The sequence below is a fragment of the Phalacrocorax aristotelis genome, chromosome 16, assembly GCF_949628215.1.
Source record: "Phalacrocorax aristotelis chromosome 16, bGulAri2.1, whole genome shotgun sequence".
Taxonomy (NCBI): Eukaryota; Metazoa; Chordata; class Aves; order Suliformes; family Phalacrocoracidae; genus Phalacrocorax; species Phalacrocorax aristotelis.
Window position 1 is genome coordinate 9,186,040 of NC_134291.1, and position 19,497 is coordinate 9,205,536.

The window sequence follows — 19,497 nt, forward strand, 5'->3', positions numbered from 1 at the left end:
TGGTAGAGGATTTTTGATTACTTTTTTTTAGTACTTGTTCATTGAAATCATTGACTGTTTGGGGACTGCTTCTTAAAGAAAATCAGAGAGGTAGCAATAATGCTGACAATTAGGATTTGGGGGGGTATTAATATTTTTGGGAAGCAATATTTGTCAGTGATGTGCAGCAGTATTTTATATGATATGATAAGTTGTTTTGCCAAGTGCTGGTTGGCTGTATGTCATGTTCCTTAGTTTCCATTTGGAGCTGAGTACTTTTTCTGATAGTTCTACCTCTGAAAGGAATTAACACTTGCTTTATTTTAGATGCCTGCTCTTGTAGAATGCATATCATTTAAACTAATAGGATACTGTGTTATGAGGCATGATTTTGTTTATCTAGGCTTTGTCATTGCCAGTAGCAAACGCTGTTCTGCTGTCCTTCATCACCATAGTCCTAGTTCATGCCCAGTGCACACAGAATTGGCAGTCTTGAAAACATAGATAAATTTCCATGTCTGTGTTTAACTTTGATTTGTTCCAAGACTTTTGCTATAACCTCCTCCCACTGACTGTAAATCAGTAAGTGAAAAGCACACCATGTACACCATCTGCAGCCAAGCATTTGATATGGTTGTAATTAATTGACAGCATTCCTGTGGTATGCTGGTAAGCAAGATTAGTGCCCTTCTCAGGTCCAGTTCTACTCATAGTGAAGTCAGTGGGAGTTTCCCTTCTTTTGCATTAAGAATGCAAAAATATGATCCTAAGAGAGAATTAATTGAATGAAAAGCTGTGTATGAAATACAAGACACATTCTGTACTGAACTGCACTCTGTAGAAATCCATTGGCTTTAAGTAAAGTGGAAGAAAATCCAGTAATTTATCTATCAGTGGGAAGTGAGGATATGTCTGCAGGCTTGTGAATTGGCAATTAAAGATATACCTCAGTTGTGGTGTCTTCAGATTGTAATAATACATTAAATCAGTTTGCAATATAATCAATGGACCAAGTTAATACCAGCTATGTTAAAAATTATAATTAAGACAGGTAGTTTTGTAGTAAGAAGATACTAACTTGAAAATAAATTTTCTAAGGCAAGAACTCCTGTTAAAAAGGAAGTAGTATTTCTGTGGACTACCAGCTGCTGTCATGTCAAAATCTTGTGGCTTTGGAAAACCAAATACACCACTGCAAAACTTTCTCTGACATATTGCCATCTTTCACACTTACATGGGAGGCATATCGGTTGGGTGTAGTGGTCAGAAGGGAGCAGGATCAGGAAAAACAACTGCGCATGATCATATGCTTATGGCAACGTAATAGCTGAACAGCATTTGAACAGCGTGAGGTTTGCATTCGGAAGGTGTACTTTTCGGTTACCCATACTTGTATTTTGTTCCTGGAATGCTGAAGATCTCCCTGCTACTGTTTGTATAACACAATGCCAGAAAAAAAATCACACCTGGTTCTGTGATTCAAGCAAGTGCTCTTTGTCTTGCTCCGACAAAGTCCTACAAGTCATTTTTGCATGTGACATTCACGTTTGTGTTGTTTAACTCTGTTCTATCAGAGGGTCAAATTACATTAGAAAATTCAAACTGTTTCCTACAGACTCTTGATAAATTTATGGAATGGATTGTTTGAGAAATTATATATAATATGGACAAATTGGCACAAGATGAAGCAAACTTTTGTCTGGTCAGTAGATTTCTAGGAGAGATGAACCTGGCTTGGTAAGTACTAACGCACTTTTCTTTTCTGGCACTTGTACTTTACTGCCTCATCTTCTTTATCAAGTGGGTTAATAGTAAAAAATTCATCATGCGTTGTGGAACTTAAGCAATTTCATTGTCTTTTGTTGATAAAAGAAAAATCTTAAAACCTGTCTTCTTCAGGGAAAAAAAAAAACCTGTTTTCCTCATTAGAAAATTAAAGCATCCCCTGACCACGAGTGAAGGAATTCTAGGAGTCTCAGTTATGCTCCACATTCAAAGAGGAGTGACATCAATAGGTGTTGGGACCTTTTTGTTTTACTGACGGTGATCTCCTGTAGTCCTGAAACTGATGGCCTATGGAAGTCTTAGCTGTCAGTAATGGGAAAATATGCAAATACAATAATCTTCTGAATCATCTCTTATAAGGCATTACTGTAGTCTGAGACAGAATTACAAGCCACCAAAACATGCAAATCACGTTTGTGTGAGTGACAGAGTGAGGGTGTCCCTGTGTTTAAATAGGGCATTACTCAAAATAGTACGACACCAGCTTTCCATGGGAAAGTACTTTCTGTTCAGTGAGATGTTTTTTTTCTCTACCTAGTCATCAAAAACACCATCAATCCGGTTTCCAGTGAGGCAGGCTTCTGTGGAATGTGACATTTGTTATTTCCCTTACCTGATAAGAGCTGTATACCTACATTTGTACAGAATGTAACACATAACTTTCTTTTTTTTCTTAATTTTTTATGCTTGAAAAAGGACTTTTCCAGGAGGACTTAGCCCCTGAAAATTTATTTTCTGGATAGATGCAGGAAAGGTAAATTCACTCTTTCTGTTGTTTTCGAGCACCTTAATGCAGGGAAGGAAACAGGAGTGGGTCTGTCTGAGAAATGAGAGTAGCGTACATGGTTGGAAATAATTCAAAGGTAACCTGCCACTAGTATTTGTCTCTGTTGAAAAAAGGAACATTAATGTAGTGCACAAATCTCAGATGAAATTTCAGTACTTATGTATTACAGAAACAGAATATACTGTGCACATTATAATCATACTACCAATTTATTGAATGTTTTCATTGGGATTAACAATGTAAAACTAAAGTCTATGTAGGCTATAAACATATTCAAACAGTTAACCTCCTGGATCTTCAGGCTTGATCTTCTTTTCTCTGCATGCATGGAATTTATACAGGCATCAAGACTTTCATATAGAACTGACTGTCAAACAAGATCCAGCGAATAGAGGTGACGAAACTTTTCTTCCTTCAGTATTCAGAAGTGTAATTGCATCGCAGATATATCATTGCATATTTGGATATAAAAAGAAGCTTTAAAATGTTATAGAACACAGGAAATAATGTGTCATTTTTACATTAATTTACATGGCTTCAGTTTGTCCTGTAAAATAAAATGTTCATATTCTTACAATTGTTTTTTGCAGTTTTTATTAGCTTAAACATTTAGGATGATCCGCCAGTTCAGTTTGAAGTACTAAAGAGGATGTATTCACTACAAGTATTATGCCAGTGTGTATGTCCTTCTGAACATCAAATTAATAGTTTAAGTCATGGAGGTTAAAAGGAATTTAAAGTGCTGCTTTAATGAGTACAGACACTAACATCTTTTGATACCTTGTATCGAATTTAAGTAGTATGCCTATCTGATATACTATTATAGTGGTGCCCGCTAGTGCTTTCATAATTATGGGCCTGTCAGCATTTCCATTACAAACCCCTATATTACAGCTGCAAATATCACTCCAGGATGAAGTTTTGTACAAAGACTTTCAGCCTTGAACGAAGAAGCTTTCAAAATTACTTTTGCTGCTTCTCCAATTTAAAAAATGAAGTTTTGCTGTTGCTTCCTCTACCCTGTATTAATGTCTTGTTTTCAGGAAAAAACCCCACAGGGTCAAAATACTGATATTTGTTTCCTGTTGCATGAATGTAACACATCCAAAAGATAAGAATTGAAAGCTGAACACTGTTGTTTAACCACAAAAAAGGGGGGGAAGAAAAAAGGCAGCGCAAGCAGGAAAATGTACATCTGCAAGCTGCCACTCTGAGTTCATACCCATTTCATTTGCAACCTGTCTACAAAGATTTCAGTAGCTTATATCCTTTCTTATAGATTCCAAAACAGCAATGAAATTAAAATTTTTGTTTTTATAAACATAGACTGGTTTAAAAATAATTATTTAAGGGTTGAAGGAGAAGCACTTAGAATTAGGAAGTGCCAAAACTAACACTGCCCATACAGTTTTGGTTTGCGTGCTTTTTGAATATATTTTCCATAAAACTGGTTCCTGAAAAGGCTGGGTGATGCTCAAGTTTTTCATTAGATTTTTTCTTTTTTTTTTCCCACCTCTGAAGTTGGAACCACTGTCTATCATGGTTTTGAGTGATGCTTATCATTAAAGTGCCTGAATGTTTTCCAAAACATTAATCAATTTATTTTCATTACACTTTCGTAAAATGAACAAATTTTCTAATTTTACAGATTACAAACATCTCTACTGAGACATGATAGTTGAAAATATTCACTTATTTTGAATATTCAACACCTGGAACCTGATTTTTCAGCGTGGAAATATATAGCCCATTGAAAACACAGTTCTTATTGCCTTTAGCTACCCACTAAGTATTTACCATATCTTTGACTCGGATCTCTTGTGTCAAGTGGGTTACCTAGCTGATGAGGAACAAGGAGATAGCAGTTGCTTGTGAAGAATTTGGGTTTAAGCAATTTGCCTTGTGTTACCTAGCTTTCTTAATTTCTTTAATTTCTCATCCTTACGCATCACAACTGGGTACCGTTGTGCTGGTGATGCCCAGACGATACGCACTGATGTGGATTCTTCAATTTATATGACCTTGAGCTGGCACAGTTTTCCTTTCCAACTATGTTTTTTAGCTCTTCAACAAATGGAGCAGAAGCCCTATATAAAATTATCTACACTAGTATGTAACTACCTCAAGTAGGGAGAAAAAGTGGTACCTGATTAAACTGTGCCGTGGTGTTTATGCACACAGTGCATTAATATCCAATAAGCCATCCATCATTTTTCCTAACTCTTGAGCGTCTACCTTTACAAGTATTTAAAACATTTTGAGAAAAAAAAAGCTTGACTATATGGCCTTGTGTGAGCTGTTTTCTGTAGTATCGTCAGTGTTGGAACCTTGAGAAGCACAGCACAGACTTCTGCACTTGAGATAAGGGAGGGTAATGGATAAAATAATAATTTAAAATGTACATGATGACATATGATAGAGGAGAATAAGCAACAGACAAAAGTGTGACAACATGCAAGGAAAACCTATATCCAATATATAGTAGGATCTGAGAAGCTTGACAGTGTGCAGTAGGTACATATTTTGATAATTCTTCTGGAGAGCTCTAAAAAGCTTCTGTTGAAAATATGGAAATGTATTTGCAAAGGCTTAAATTTGAAGGTTTATATTTAGCCAAGGGGCTAAATATTAATAGATTTTCATGTGAACAGCATAGGATAGGTATTTATGCAAAGGCTGTATGTCTATTGAATTTCAAGTCCCTTTTCGAGACCACTCTAGGCATGAGAGCCTTCCAAAGGAAAAAAATTACAACATTTATTTCTAATACAATGAATCTTTTTTATTTAATAATTACTATTATTCTTACCAGCAACTGAAACATCGCTGAGCCATTTTGATCGCAGCTTTCTGATCCTAAAGTAGACACAGTAAAACATTAATGCAACTAAAATTTAGCAGAGTTGCTACCCACCAGAGAACAATCTCTTCTAATGGAAGTTGTCAGCACGCTTAATGATAGGTAATCTGTGACTTGCTCTGCTTATACTTTAGATACGTATCTCTTCAATTTAAGAGGTTCATTTTCATATTGTTATTACTGATGGCATATATTTTAAATACAATTCTGTTAACAGAGAAATACTGCTACTTATTTACCCAATGTACTGCCTAGGTCAATGTTAAAATAAATAGTTGATGGTAACATAAACTTGTGTTTTACTTAACTGGCAATGACCTGCTACAATATCAACATTGTTGCTAGTAATATAAACAGTACAGCTAGTAAATACACAGCATATTCACTGAACTGGCTTCACTGGAATTATTGTCAGAGCAATATTTGATTAAATGAAACCGGCAGCTGCTTATGATATTTTAGGCCAGATTCATCAAGGCAACAGCCATCTTCAAGTCAAATACAGATCTGTAGGAGCTGAGAATGGTTGTTTGGCTTCAGCTATAAGCTCCTTTATCTTTTACACCAAAAAATAATAATAAAAAGTCCAAGTTAGCAAAAGCTAAGAAGGAGCTATAGGTGCACTTCCGAGTGCTGTATTGCAGTCAGTTATCTACAGCTGGATTATCTGCAATGTTAGCCTGGGTGTTGGAAACAATCTAGCCATGGTAGCACAGCGCAACTGGACGAAGGAAATCAGTCCACACTGAGCTGGCTCTCCGTAAATGTCTGTGGTGGTTTATATTATTTTCATGTTGTTTCACAGATGAATTATTTGCTGTCCCTTAAATCTCATCTTCTTTGAGCATCCTTTTCATAGAACCTTCTAAAAACACATCTCAGCTTTCATTTGAAGAAAAATTTTAGGTTGTACCACTTCTTTGAGCTTCTCGCTTAATAGCTGTTCATACAGATCTTTAAGTTGATGGTGTTCTCTGAGAGGCTGAGATTAATTTCTCCAATGTTTTAGTGTATTTCTGAAAAGATTAAATATAAAATTTTAGTTCATTGCTTTGTATACTTGCAGACCCAATTGCAATTTTAGGAATTTCCAAGAGCTTAATGTGACATCTAGAAAATTATTTAAAGCCAATATTTGATGGTGACCTGAAAATTCATTTAATGGCACTTTTTCTTTCTGGTGTCACTGGAAGGAGAAATGTCAGTCAGATGGCTTTAATGGAACATTTCATCTACGGATGAGTGGAGAGGCAAGCATGTCTCTGCAAGTTTCCCTTTGGGATTGCTTGCATTTCTATACTTGAGAAAGTGCATATTGTGCTCCATTGTTGCCCTGAATGCATGTCTTCACAAAGATGAAATAGTGCCGCAGTGACATCTTCTAGTTAATCACGTGGCAAATGTACTGTAATGTGGAGAACTGTTTCACATCATACTAGCTGCACAAACACCTTAGCTGCAAAGATAAAAGCATCCATTTTGTAAAGGTTGATAGTTTTGTGATAGAAATCTCACCAATAGATGGAAAGGGAAAGAAAATAATCTAAAAACTGGAATGGCAAAGAATAGCATATGGTTTCAGCCCTGCATGATTACCTTTAATAGTAAGTGGAAAACCAACACTAGTTTTATCTTCCTGATGTAATGAAATACTGAATTATCCTTTCATTTTCACAGGTCAAAAAAAAAAAATTAGGAAACTTGATCCTTCACAGGCATTTATTCATATGGATGAATCTTTAGTCATTCTGGCTCTCTTTGCGACAGGGAAGTCATTTGTCGAATAGTTGGGGTTGTCAGGGCCTTGTGGCAAAGACGAGAATAACAGTATAAATAGCAAGCCTCAAATTCAAACCTTCTGGCTGTAGAAGAGTACGTTGTGTCTCTTTCTGTAGCATACGTTATGGCGTATAGGAAAAACTAAGGTCTTTTTTAAGAAAACAGCCTTACCAAATCAAGGCAGCATATAGAAAGCTTGGTTCCCCCTGTTGTGTGAGCTCTGGCACAGAAAATGAAGTGACCTTCAGGGAGCCAGCGTCAGGTAGTGGATTCTGAACCCAGTCCTGTGTCAGTGCAGCTCAGGAGGTTTCCTATAGCTACCAAGAGCCTGTCAGATCTATAATGCTGTATAATCATCCTTTTTCTCTCTACCATATTTTGTACCTAAAAAAGAAGTCCAGGAAGGTGGAATGCTGATACGAGAGCTGGATGTGCTAGATTTGCACCAATGGGAGGGAACTACGTGACCCACACTTGCTCTGTATGGAACTCTGGTGTTTGTTGAGGCAGTATAGCCAGGTGATACAGGAAAAACTAGCAAACACGAACCCAAGGCTGAAACTCTGACTTCATTTCCCCTCTTCTGCACACCATCATTCAGGTGCTATAATACAAATCTTCTATTTGTTCTCAGTAACTCAGAAAGAACTAGGTGATGGGAATCCTCTGAGTGTAAAAGAAGAGCTCTGACCCTTCACTAAATTCAGCTGAATTAAACACACTGTTTGCCTTTTTGGAAGGCTTATTTGGTTGCAGATCTAACCTTTTATATTCTATGGTGATGGTCACTATGTGTTTATGTGTTGGAAATTATTGAAAGAATAAGAAAATAAAGCAACAATCAGTCATGCTTCCCAGACTCTAGTTTTAATATCACTAAGAGCCATGGCAAAATGGCACGAAAGCACTTTATTGTCATCCAGCAGACTTGAATGCAGTCTTGCATCTTTCCTTTCCCTAAATGACCTTTGTTTTGCAACACTAAGTCCTCTTCTGTGTTCAGGCTTCACTTTAAACATCTTAAATATTTTAAAATAGTATTTACTGATTACCCAATTTTAAATTTAAAGAAATAAGTTGCAATCAAAATATCTGGTTTGATTTTTAAATTTTTTTTCCCCTTTTGGCATTAAATGTTATTTTCAAGACCACTGCACTATGTGTTCTATGTTGTTGTAATAGCTGGGGTACTACTTCTTTATTAAGTAACTTCATTCATGTATTTTAGCTGTTGATTTGGCGTGAGTTGTTTGGACATCCAGGTTACATTCAGCTACTCAGAATCGTGGTAAGAGAATGGGCACAACAGGTTTAGAGTAGTCAACTAGAGTATATACACTTTCAGCATATAAACCCCTAACTGCTTGTACACATGGATGCATCCCACTGGAAATGCCAGATTTCTTCCCACATATTGCCCTGCTTGTCAGCATTTGTGCTCACAGCAAGACAACCATTTGGCTCCAACAGATGTAACACCGCAAGCTTCCCACAGAGCCAAACTGATAGCTGGCTCTCAGTGACAGTTGTGACCAGTTGAGACAGTAAATTTCTCATTACCATCCTTTCAATCAAAGAGTAGAATTTTATGCCTTAATTTATTTGTTTTTAACTGATTGTCTGCAGCCTGGATAGAAGAAAATATTCAACAAGTGCTGTTTAGCCTGCCTGTCTGCAGCGGCAGGGACTGGCTTTGATAATCCAAGATTGGGAATCAGGTGTATCACATCCTGATGATCAAGGAAGATGCAGCTGAAGAATATGCCTACTCTGCTGTGACACTGTGTAGCTTTAATTAGCCTGAGGTGCTGGATAGCAGTTCAGCCATGGCAGCGAGGAATTCAGAGTGCACTGCCTGCCCAGATGGTTATCTGCTTCTCAGGAGAATTGTGCAGTCCGCACCGAGCACAAGGCAAAAAAACAACAACAAAAAAGAGAAATAGAGAATTTAGGTTTCAGAGTTGGATAATTAACCATTAACATTCCTTATATGTATTCATTCTATTCAGTGGATGTAAGAGAAGGAAGAATGGGATATTAAAAAGATTAACAAGTGGCTGGAAAGTGGCAGTGTGGATCCTGCAGTAACGGTTTGCCATGAGCTCCTGTTAAACTTATTCTCTGAACTACCTAGCTAAATTATTCCTAGACAAGTTCCAGACCCCAGGCCCTGCTTAAGATACTGCATTCCAGAGTCCTCCCTGTTTGGGGAACACCTAGTAGATAGTGTGACATTCCCTCCCTCCCTTCCCACCCAAAAGTTTTCAAACATGGGAGAGATTTGCATTAAAACAACTCTGAGAAACAGTGCACCAGAGCACTTAAGTTTGTTAGACAGGAAATTCTTCAACATGCATTTGCCTAGCCTTTGAGCTGTAGAATAAAGCACTGAGTATTCACATTAAAGTTTAGCATCATCTGGTTAACAAAACTTCATCAAGTTTTTAGAATAAAAAATGATTTCATAAAAATACTTCACACTCATGTGCCTGTAGAAATAGTAGAGCCCATCTAAAACAGTATAAAAGCAATGTTTGAACCTAAAAGTCATGCTGTTATGCAGTTATGAATGTTTGCCTGAACCATATGCATTTAAAAGTATGTTAGAGTGACATTTGATTACTGCCTGACCTATGAAACCAGTTCGGGCATGGACATTTTTAGTGAGACTCGTTCACATTTTAGTCTTTTCTTCTGTTCTTTTCTTTAATTATACCTTTTTGTGTTTCCTGAGGAATAACTTACAGCCACGTAGTACGTGTCAAAGAATTCTATAAACTTTTCTGAATTCTTTATTTCTGTGAAAAGTAATGAGTTTATCAAACAAGCAGGTGATGAACTAGAGGAAGGTCAAGCTATGTCAGAATGCAACAAGTTTGTGTTCTTGCTGTCTGCTCGTTCTGCATGCTATAAAAATTAAAATGTATTAGACAAAGAGCTTTCATTGGGTTGCCATTGCCACAGCAACCACTTCCTCTCTCTGAGTTTGAACCAATGACTTGTTGAGAGTTTGTTGTTCGGGTAGTAGAAGGCCATGGGGTTGCAGGAAGGAAGCAAAGATATCTTTTAAACTGTATTTTTAGGCTATGGTGAGGGGGTTTTTGTTTACCTTTTGTGTGGTGCGGTTTTGTTTTTTCAATTATTGAGGTCTACAGCGGAATGCTCCGATTAATTCTCTGACTTTTGTACAAAACCAGCTTTTTCTAATGTGTATGCATTTGAAGTCTTTGAGCTATATGTTTTCCATTTGAAACATGTGTCTTTGATAGCAGATTACAGCCCAGAGTAGTTGCATAAACTGTAATTGCATATCTATTGCAGAGCACTGTGCTGTGGTCTGAAGGACTGGAGGAAGAAAACCAGGTTCTCCATAAAGAGATCTTATTTATTTATACATTTTGTTGTTATGGTTTTCAGCTTTATTCCCTGGTGCTACTGTACACCATGAACTCTTATACCCAAAGGATACGTTCCAAATGACGCAGCTGGCTCTAACTAATGAGGAAGTGGTTAACTTTGGAGTAGAAAGTGCAAAAAAGCTGTTTGTTCTCTTACGTACAAAGCTCTCTGGAGTCAACGGGAGAGTCTTCACATTGAACTCAACAGGATCTGTTCCAGCCTAAGTGGTCTTTCAGAAACTTCTCTGTTGCAGAAAGTTTGAACACCAAAGAAAATTCTTTGTGGTGGAAAGAAAGATATTCCCACTTACAAGTACCAAGAAATTGTCTTATCTGTTACTTGTGATATACAAACTACTTCAGAAGAGTGCACAGCCCAGCACAGAACCAGGAGCTACTCGTCCTGCTGTTGCTCGTGATCATTACTGCTATTGCTGGTATCCAGCAGAGGCAGAGCAGGAATATGTGTCCTAGAAGAGTGTTTAGTTCTCTGGTATATTGTCAAGGCTCCATTTGTAGCATTGGCTCCTCTTATAGGCTGCATATCTTCACTGGTAAATTGCCAGCTACAACCTACAGCTCCCGTATAACAAGACTGTTGGTGTCCCTGCAGAATACAGAGATATTTATTTGCTGTACAAGCCTGAGAAATTATACCCCGTTTAACCCAAGCATGATCACTTTAACTCTGTTAGTATGGGTAACTTCCTTAGAGAAAGGTAATACCTTTCTGTGTGTATGCTTATAATGATGTATTTTGACTATGTGATGTTTTAAGGGATTATGTTTGGACCCTTGTGAATGCTTGAGTTTTTAATGAAATTGCTGTAAGTTGGTTTGCAGTCTTTCAATTTACTGGATTATTCAGAATAATTATGTTGTATTATTTATAATATATTATGGCATACAGTATGCATTAGTTTGATATCAGCTTTAAAATATTCACTGGCATTTTGCAGATACGATAATTAAAAGTGAATGTGAAAGAATATTGAATTTGAGATTTTGGTAGTAGGATTTTTAAAATTCATGCACTATAAAGATATGTGTTTTAAAAGGTTTTGTTCCTCTGATCTTCAGAAGTAGAATGAACCTGTGTGATTCTTCTGAATTGGTTAAAATATGGAGTTTTGCTGTAGTTTTCTGTACCTCCCTCTGTACTGTTTCCAAGTTCTATTCCAGAGGTGCTGGTTGTGTTTGTAATGTTCTAGACTTTCCTTCCGGGATTTGTTTGAGATCTGACACTGGTCAGAAAACAGATAAGCACTAGTGGAATGCTTAATGGTGTGACACCATCTGTCAAAATCATCTGGAGACCATCCAGCTTCACATTTCTGGATTATGATAAAATTGAATTAAGCCTATGGAGTCCCATGGCAGTAATTCTTTGCCTTCATGCTCCCTTTATTCTACATGTAGTATTGAAAAAATGTCTGATCTGGAAGCTCGGGAGTCTCTAGTCAGGAATGTGGTCCTTCCTGGAAATTTTACTTACGCTTACATAAGAGCTTCATTCTCTGTGGTGCTGGAAAGCAGCAATTCTACTCATCTGTATATTATAAAAGTGCTTACACCTTCAAGGAGGAAAAGTTTTAAATTAAAGGTTCTGTATTTTTTAATTAGTCTAGACAAAGACATTAGATGGCAGGCACAAATTGTCCCGAGCATCCTCACTTCTCCAGTGTGTGCTCTCCACGGATGCCACAGTTGCTTTGCGTTCTGCAGCAAACTTCACGTTTCTTGCCCAAGAGTTTATTTGGCTGCAGTTTTCATTTTCCATAAGCCAATAGCAAGCAAACAGATTTCTCCCCTTTTACTTACTAGATTTATTAGAGACTTCATGCATGTAAAAAAGGCATCAGTGCAAAAGTAGTAAGTGGCTACGGTAGTGACTTATTTCAACATGGGTTTTTTTCTTACTGGCAGATTTATAGAGCAGGCACTTAGTTTGCAAACATTTGTTCTAACAAACTAGAATGGAAAGCCTGTATCTCCTTTTGGTTTTAGTTTTGAGATTTCAGTTTATCTTATAGATTTGGAAACAAGGAGGAAAGTATGTCCTCATTTCCTTCTTATATCATTCAAGTCCTGCTCTCATGTATTTCCTTTCATCAGATGACTTTAGATAACCTTAATATCTTCATCACCCTAATCTCTAGGTTAGGCGCAGAGGTGCAGGGGTGACGTCAGCTATTTGCAGACACAGAATTGTATCTATCATTATTTTTATCTGCATAATGCAGGCATAAAATGAGTGCATTTTTTAAATAAAATTGAAGTTAGTTTTATTTTAGATCAGAAAGTAAGATGAAGTTTTTGTAACAATCAAATGAAATATTCTGGACTGTGAATATTTTTATTTTCATTGGAAGTAGTAAACAATTTCATTATCTTATTAATAAGATTTCAGAAGGCAGGTTGGATTTGTCTTGTTCAGCTTGTAAATAGTAATTCTGACGCTCAGGTTTTTTTATTTTATATTGTGTATCCTCAGAAAGTTCTCCTTTTTTTCATATTTGTAAGCAGAATTTTATTGCCTAAAATGTATCATAAGGAGCTTGCTTGCCTGCAATTGCAGAATTACTCCCCTCTGTGATTCTGGCAAAGTTTATGGAATCCTTTGTAGTGTCTTTGGTGCTTCTACAATCAAAATTTACAGGCAAAATTTTTTACTGAAAGCATCAAGTTCTCTGCACTTGAAAGTTGATGTTTTCGGTATGAGAGAGATTTTTATGTGTCACAGAAATGAGTAATTACTGAAGAAGAGTAATTAGAGAAAGGTAGCCTGAGGGGAAAGAAGTTCTACTTAAACATTAAGCAAATACCGTTAGCCTTGCGAATAGAGAAAAATAATTTATAGAAGTATGACTAGATGCACACGTGCTTGGTCCATTTGTAGTTAAAGATAAACTTAACTCCCAAGTCCATTTCTGCACTCTATTGAATTTTGAAAGGGTCGAACGATGTATGCAACTCTGAATACTCCCAGCTTAAACTGAGTGGAATTAAAATATTTTTTTAAATCCTGCACAACAGAGATGTTGATCTTTATGTTCGAACTCAGCTTTGTGGCTCAGGCGCTTTGACACGTTGCATTGTCTGGCTGTCCACAGCATTTCCTTTCTCTAGCCAACAAAAATGTGTTTAATATGCACAGCACACAAGTTTCGTTTCTTCTCTTTTTTTTTTTTCTCCCCAGATCTTTTTTATTTTAATGGAAAAACACGTAAGAGTTTTTGCTGTCTGGTTAAGTAAAGCAAGCTTCTCGATCACCATCACTAATCCATGGAGAATGTTACTTTTCACTGCAAACAAAATAGATTCATGTGTCACCCTGTATGTAGGGGTAGTGCATGCTGCTGAAGAGATCAGTGACAGTGATCAAGAAGGAAGCCTATGCTTTTCCATTCTGACTTTTCTTGGAATATCTGAAATGGAAATAGTATTTACCTGGAATATCAGGAAAAGGGTTTGTGTTACTAAAAAAACTTTAGTAACGGCTACAAAAAATGATGTTAAGTTTTACTTTATTTTACTACATTCTAAGTTAAAATTTTAAGAGATTTACTAAACAGCTTCCTGAGCTTCAGCCTTCAAATGAACTACAATCTCGTGAATGAATTGTGGCTAACAAATAAAATGTACTTTTGTATTGGCTTAGAAGAAGCATCAATAGTATTTGATAGTTATCAAACCAGTTTTGCACTGTAAGGCAAAGTGAATTGTGCCTGAAAAACAATAAGCTGCAATTAAGTCATGACATATTTGTGGCTTAATCAGAGGCAGGTACTCATAAATAGGGAACAGCAGATGTGAAGAGTGTCTCAGTATGCATTACTGACAGACTGGTTATAAGTGGTTAAGCAACATAGTAAGTCCCTTTTGGCTGTTCTTTCTGTTTTTGTGAAGAGCGGACATTTTAGACAGCCTCCTGAAAATTTGTATGCGTCCTTTGTAGGAAATGCATCTATCTTCATAAATCTAAATAATAGAATATAATTGGTATTTATGTAAAGAGCACATAGTGCAAACAGTTGAAAAATTTAACCTGATGACTCACTGTAAAACATTGTTAATAAAAACTGATTCTTAAAAATGGCATGAGCTTGTACACTCAGGATAAACAGCTGGCTTTTTTAAATAGTACAGCTGGTATGGAAATAAAATTACTACCATTTGAACAGGACATGAGCTATATTTAGTGAAACATTTGCATGCAAACTGAAAATTTGCAACTTAATTTTCATTTATTTTGATTTTCATTGGACGCCTATTAATTACAGATCTGGACCCGCTCCTGTTGATTTCAGTATCACTGATTTAGCTTGCAAGCCATTACGTGCCAGGACATTGCAAATTTCGAGTAGGCCATGTTTCTTTAGCTGAAAATACTAGAGGAAGATATTGCCTTTCTGAACATCCAATATGTTCTTGCTGAATTGTCATCCATAGGAATTTAAGCAGATAAAATATCTTAAGGATGTAATTTCTTCTACGAAAGCAGTAAGAATTGCACTTTGCAGTGTGCAAAGTCAACTGTTCTGCTGCAACTGTTTGTGAGGCTACAAAAGCATGTTCCCATGAATTTGGGCAATACTAAAGAAGACTGCTAATGCAAGTCAGCAGATGTGTACTGCATTGTGCATCACAGATGCACGCAGGAATTAATTGAAAAAAAAAATCTCAAGTCCAACTCTAACTAGTCAGATTCTTTATATGGTACTGGGGTAAGTGATATTTATACCACTAAATGACTTGTACATTTTTCTACAGCCTCAAATCACAACAGTGCTTCTTATTTGCATTCAAATTTTAGGACCTAGATGTTTATAGTTGTTATTATAGCCTTCCTGCTAAAGCTTTCTATAGACCTTGTTCATCTGACTCTCTTTGTAAATGAAATTACTTTAAACCATTCATTGTATGCTAGTCCAGAAAGTACTGTTGCCTTCCTGATAGCTCATTCTGTGTTTCCTGTCTTAGCTTTAATTTAGTCTGAGGACTACTGGACAGGCAAACTACTACACAGGCAAGGTCGGTTCCCTCATTTTTACTGTGATGAAGCAATGGACGCCCTGTAACAGGGACGGCATTTTGCCAGAAATTTAATCTTTACTATTCAATTGATGTAGGAAGTTTTACACAGATTACTGTCCTGAGCAGTAATGGCATTAATGACATAAAATCATCTCTAGACAAAATAACCCTTTGAAATATTTAACATTAATTCTCTTGCATCTGTTATTTGTCCCACTGGTTGTTGCTGAATACTGTCTTGATTTGCTCTTTCTTCTGTGCATGTTTTTCTCATTGCTGTGGTTTCCTGTGTTGCCTCGTTCAATTCAGATGCTTCCTATAACTGATTTTCAAGACAAACTACACCTCTAATATGTATCAACCCAAAGATAAAATGACACTTGGAAATATGGCACTCACTTAGCTGTGGCACCTCACTCATAACCTGTAATTGTATAAGGTCAGTCGTGTAGATTTTTGGTGGTATTCCTTCTTGTAACGAGTCAATCCTTCTATTGTTTCAGAAGGTTGACTGATCTGTTGTATAGGTAAAAAATAGATTTGCTTTTGAAGACAGTAATTTAGAAAGCTACCTTTGCTTCTGGAGCTCCTTTCTCATATTTGTGCTTCAGGGGCAGGGATTTTAAAATAACAGTTCATAAACACTTTGCACTTAGGATATTTCTACACGGCAAAAAGAATGCAGTGCAAAGGTGCCTAGTTTGCTCTAAACATCTTAGCTTAGAAAGTAGAAGTCAAATAACGCGTTAGTATAGACTCCACACTGCTGTTCAGCCAGGCTAAGGGAGATTTAATGTCAGTTCAGTGGTAGTCTGGGTATCTCTGCAAGACACTACACTGGGCTATAAGAACACGCCCTCTCTGCCTCTTTGTTTACTATTCATTCTTTCCTTGCAGATTTTCCCAGCAGTCAAAATCAGCAATACTGTTTTCACGTGACCCTAGCCCACAATGTCGTTATTTTACCAGGAAAATCGCTATTTTAGAAATACAAGCTACTACCTTACACTGCTGAGTTATACTATGTAAGAGAGACTTCCAAGTTCCAACTTCCAGTGAGTTTATTTTCTTCCTGCACATGGCTATTTAGGCAAAGAGAATGGTTATTTCAGTGGCAAGAAGTTTTCTAACTCTGCAGTGATGACACATCTGACTGATTTCCCTCCGTAGCAATGTCCTGCAGTAAAACCTTGAGGTGGTGGTTAATATATACTGTTGGGCAAGAGAGATAGTCCCTTCTGTTGTTTGCAAAGTAGTGGCTCTGAGAGCCAGAAGTGCATCTGAAACAAAAACAGAACAAACAAAAACCTAATTCAAAAAACAAGCCAAGTAGGAGCCAATGCAAATCCACCAGTACGTGAAACATCAAATACCAGCACATTGTACCTTCCTCTATGCTCGTTAAAACCAATCTAGGAATGTTAATAACAAGGAAAACAAATCACCTTGTCAGAACCTGGAGCTTGTGTCATGGAAAAGATTTTCTTAAATTATTCTTAATAGCTATGACTCATCATCTACACAAGTATGGGGTTCAGAAGGCACAATCTTGGTGCTCTATCAGCCAGTGTTATAATTGCCCACATGTGAGGGCTCTGCTTTAACCTCCAGATGAGCATGAGGATGCATTAGGCTTCACCCATTTCAGAAGGCAGACAGAATGATGTCTAATAATAACAATAACATGAAGGATTTATAGTCAGTGAGTGAGATAAGAGAAACCGCTTCTGTTTAAGTAATTGCTGTTTAGGATTTTAAAAAAATACAGATGTGTCTTGTGGTAAAACCACTGAGCTGGATATCACTGCATTGAGGTTAAAGTCCCTGTTCTATCACAGACATATTTTTCAAGGCTGAGGTATTAATTTAATTTCTGTTTCAATTAATCAAATATGAAATAAGGATAATGCTCCCTTTGCCTGTCTTCAATATCTAACTGTAAACTTGCCATATTTATGGCAGTGTGGGGCTTAGGTCTTGACTGAGACCCAAAAACAATACTTTCTAACATCAGAACAAAACACACAACAGGAAACTTGAGTGTATCCTCCTAAACAAAGATAGTTACTCAGACATGTACATTTTCAAACAAGTTATTCCAGACATAAGATACCTCTCTAAAATGGCTGTTAATGAAAATGCTTGGAGTGACAGGCTATGCATGTTTGGACAAGTAACTTACCTGGGGATCACCATGCTTGTCTCATGGTGGAACCTGAGGAGTAATCTTAACTTGCTTTGAATAATTCTAAACATGGAAATTATTATACAAGTGCTGAATAATATTCCTATTAATCTTTTCAGTAAAAAAAGTGACTTCAAATGAAGTCTTGGAACACATTCACCAAGGAGCACGCAAAGAGTCTTCCAAAGACTATGGCTGGAAAATATATCAAAAATATATGTCCGTTTTAAGATTGTTTTCTATTAATGAGACAGCATTATATAAATCAGAATTCCTTAATCAAATTGCTACCATTTTGCCATAATCCATGTCCTTGGATTCAGCGTAGCTAGACCAGTAAAACTGATGATTAAGTTAATTCATTATTTTTTCTTGCTAGCAGTAAATCTTTACTAAATTGAGGTCAGTGGCACCTTTTGCCATCAGTGGAGGCAGGATTGTGCCCTTTATAGCTGCCTCTGCAAAGGAGCGCATTTGTGCGCCAATACAGGTCTGTTTCAGTTTAGTTGTTGCTGGTTTTCTTTTTTTTTTTCTGTTTTAACTTTGCAGTTTTCTGAGGACAGGACTAGGAGCCACTGGCATGTTTTAGCATGAATTACTGCGTGAGAAATACTTTCTATTGTCAAAATGCAGTGCGCTGAACAGTGATTACCTTTAATAGGTGTAAAAGACATTCAGCATCTTCTGGACTGCAGCTTCTAATTGCAGGGAGGGATCTCACTACTGATTTAGAACAATAAATTGCATAAATTGAAATTGCATAAATTGAAATGGCAGCACCACGCCTGATGGTTTAGTCTAGTTATAGAAAAGTAAAGGTACATGAAAGGTTTCAACAATTCTTTTGAATATGAGAAATGCCATCTAAGATGAAGCCAGTGATAAATCTATTACATTTTCTTTGAGCATTCAGATAAGAACTTCAAGGAATGGTGTAAAAATTTCAGATTATGGAGAGCTTTGGCATAATTTCTCCTTTGAGAGAACGTTACTTTTTGCATTCCACATGAAGTTTGAAAGGTTGTACTCTAAGGCTAGTACTAAATCAAAAACTGAGCAGTAGTCGGTCAGGCTGAAAAAAAATCAGACAAAATTGTACAAGGATTTCTTGTGCAACTTCTGCTGAAGACTATGGGAGTTCTACAAATGAAGGATGTGTAGGGTAGACCCCCCTTTTTTGGGGTTTGTTTGGTTTTGGGGTGGGTTTTTTTTTGTGGGTTTTTCTGGGGGAGGGGAGGAGGAAGGGGGTTCCCCTCCTGTCTCAAGAACACCAGAACAGTGATTCTGGTCTCACTTATAATTTTAAACAAAATAAAATTGACCATCATTATGCTGTTGCTAATATAAACCTTGTTTCTTGTATGACTAAACTCCCAATAGGCAAACACCATCTGCGTGTTGAAGGAAAAGAGAAGTCACCACCGAGACAATGTCTAACTCATTAGGAGTAGAGAAACAGCAAGTCTACTACAAAAGCTGTGTGGCAATATCCTTAGAAAATTCTAACTCCATGTTCAGTGCCTTTGTTGAAATTCTTCCCCTTTGATACTGAAGAAGTTTCCCCCTATTAAACTGAAGAGTTTTCAAAGAAAGAGCTTTTCCACAGAATCAAATTCAGAAATTTTACTGACATTCTGGAAACAGTATCTGGCCTTGAAAAATTATCTTACAGCTAAGAACATTGAAA

At 36.9% G+C, this 19,497-nt stretch overlaps 1 protein-coding gene across 1 annotated transcript in view; it reads left to right on the top strand.

The window, feature by feature from the left end:
• The window catches only part of PITPNC1 (phosphatidylinositol transfer protein cytoplasmic 1), an 86,593-nt gene that overhangs the window by 15,735 nt on the left and 51,361 nt on the right, over positions 1-19,497 (top strand). The window lies entirely within an intron of this gene.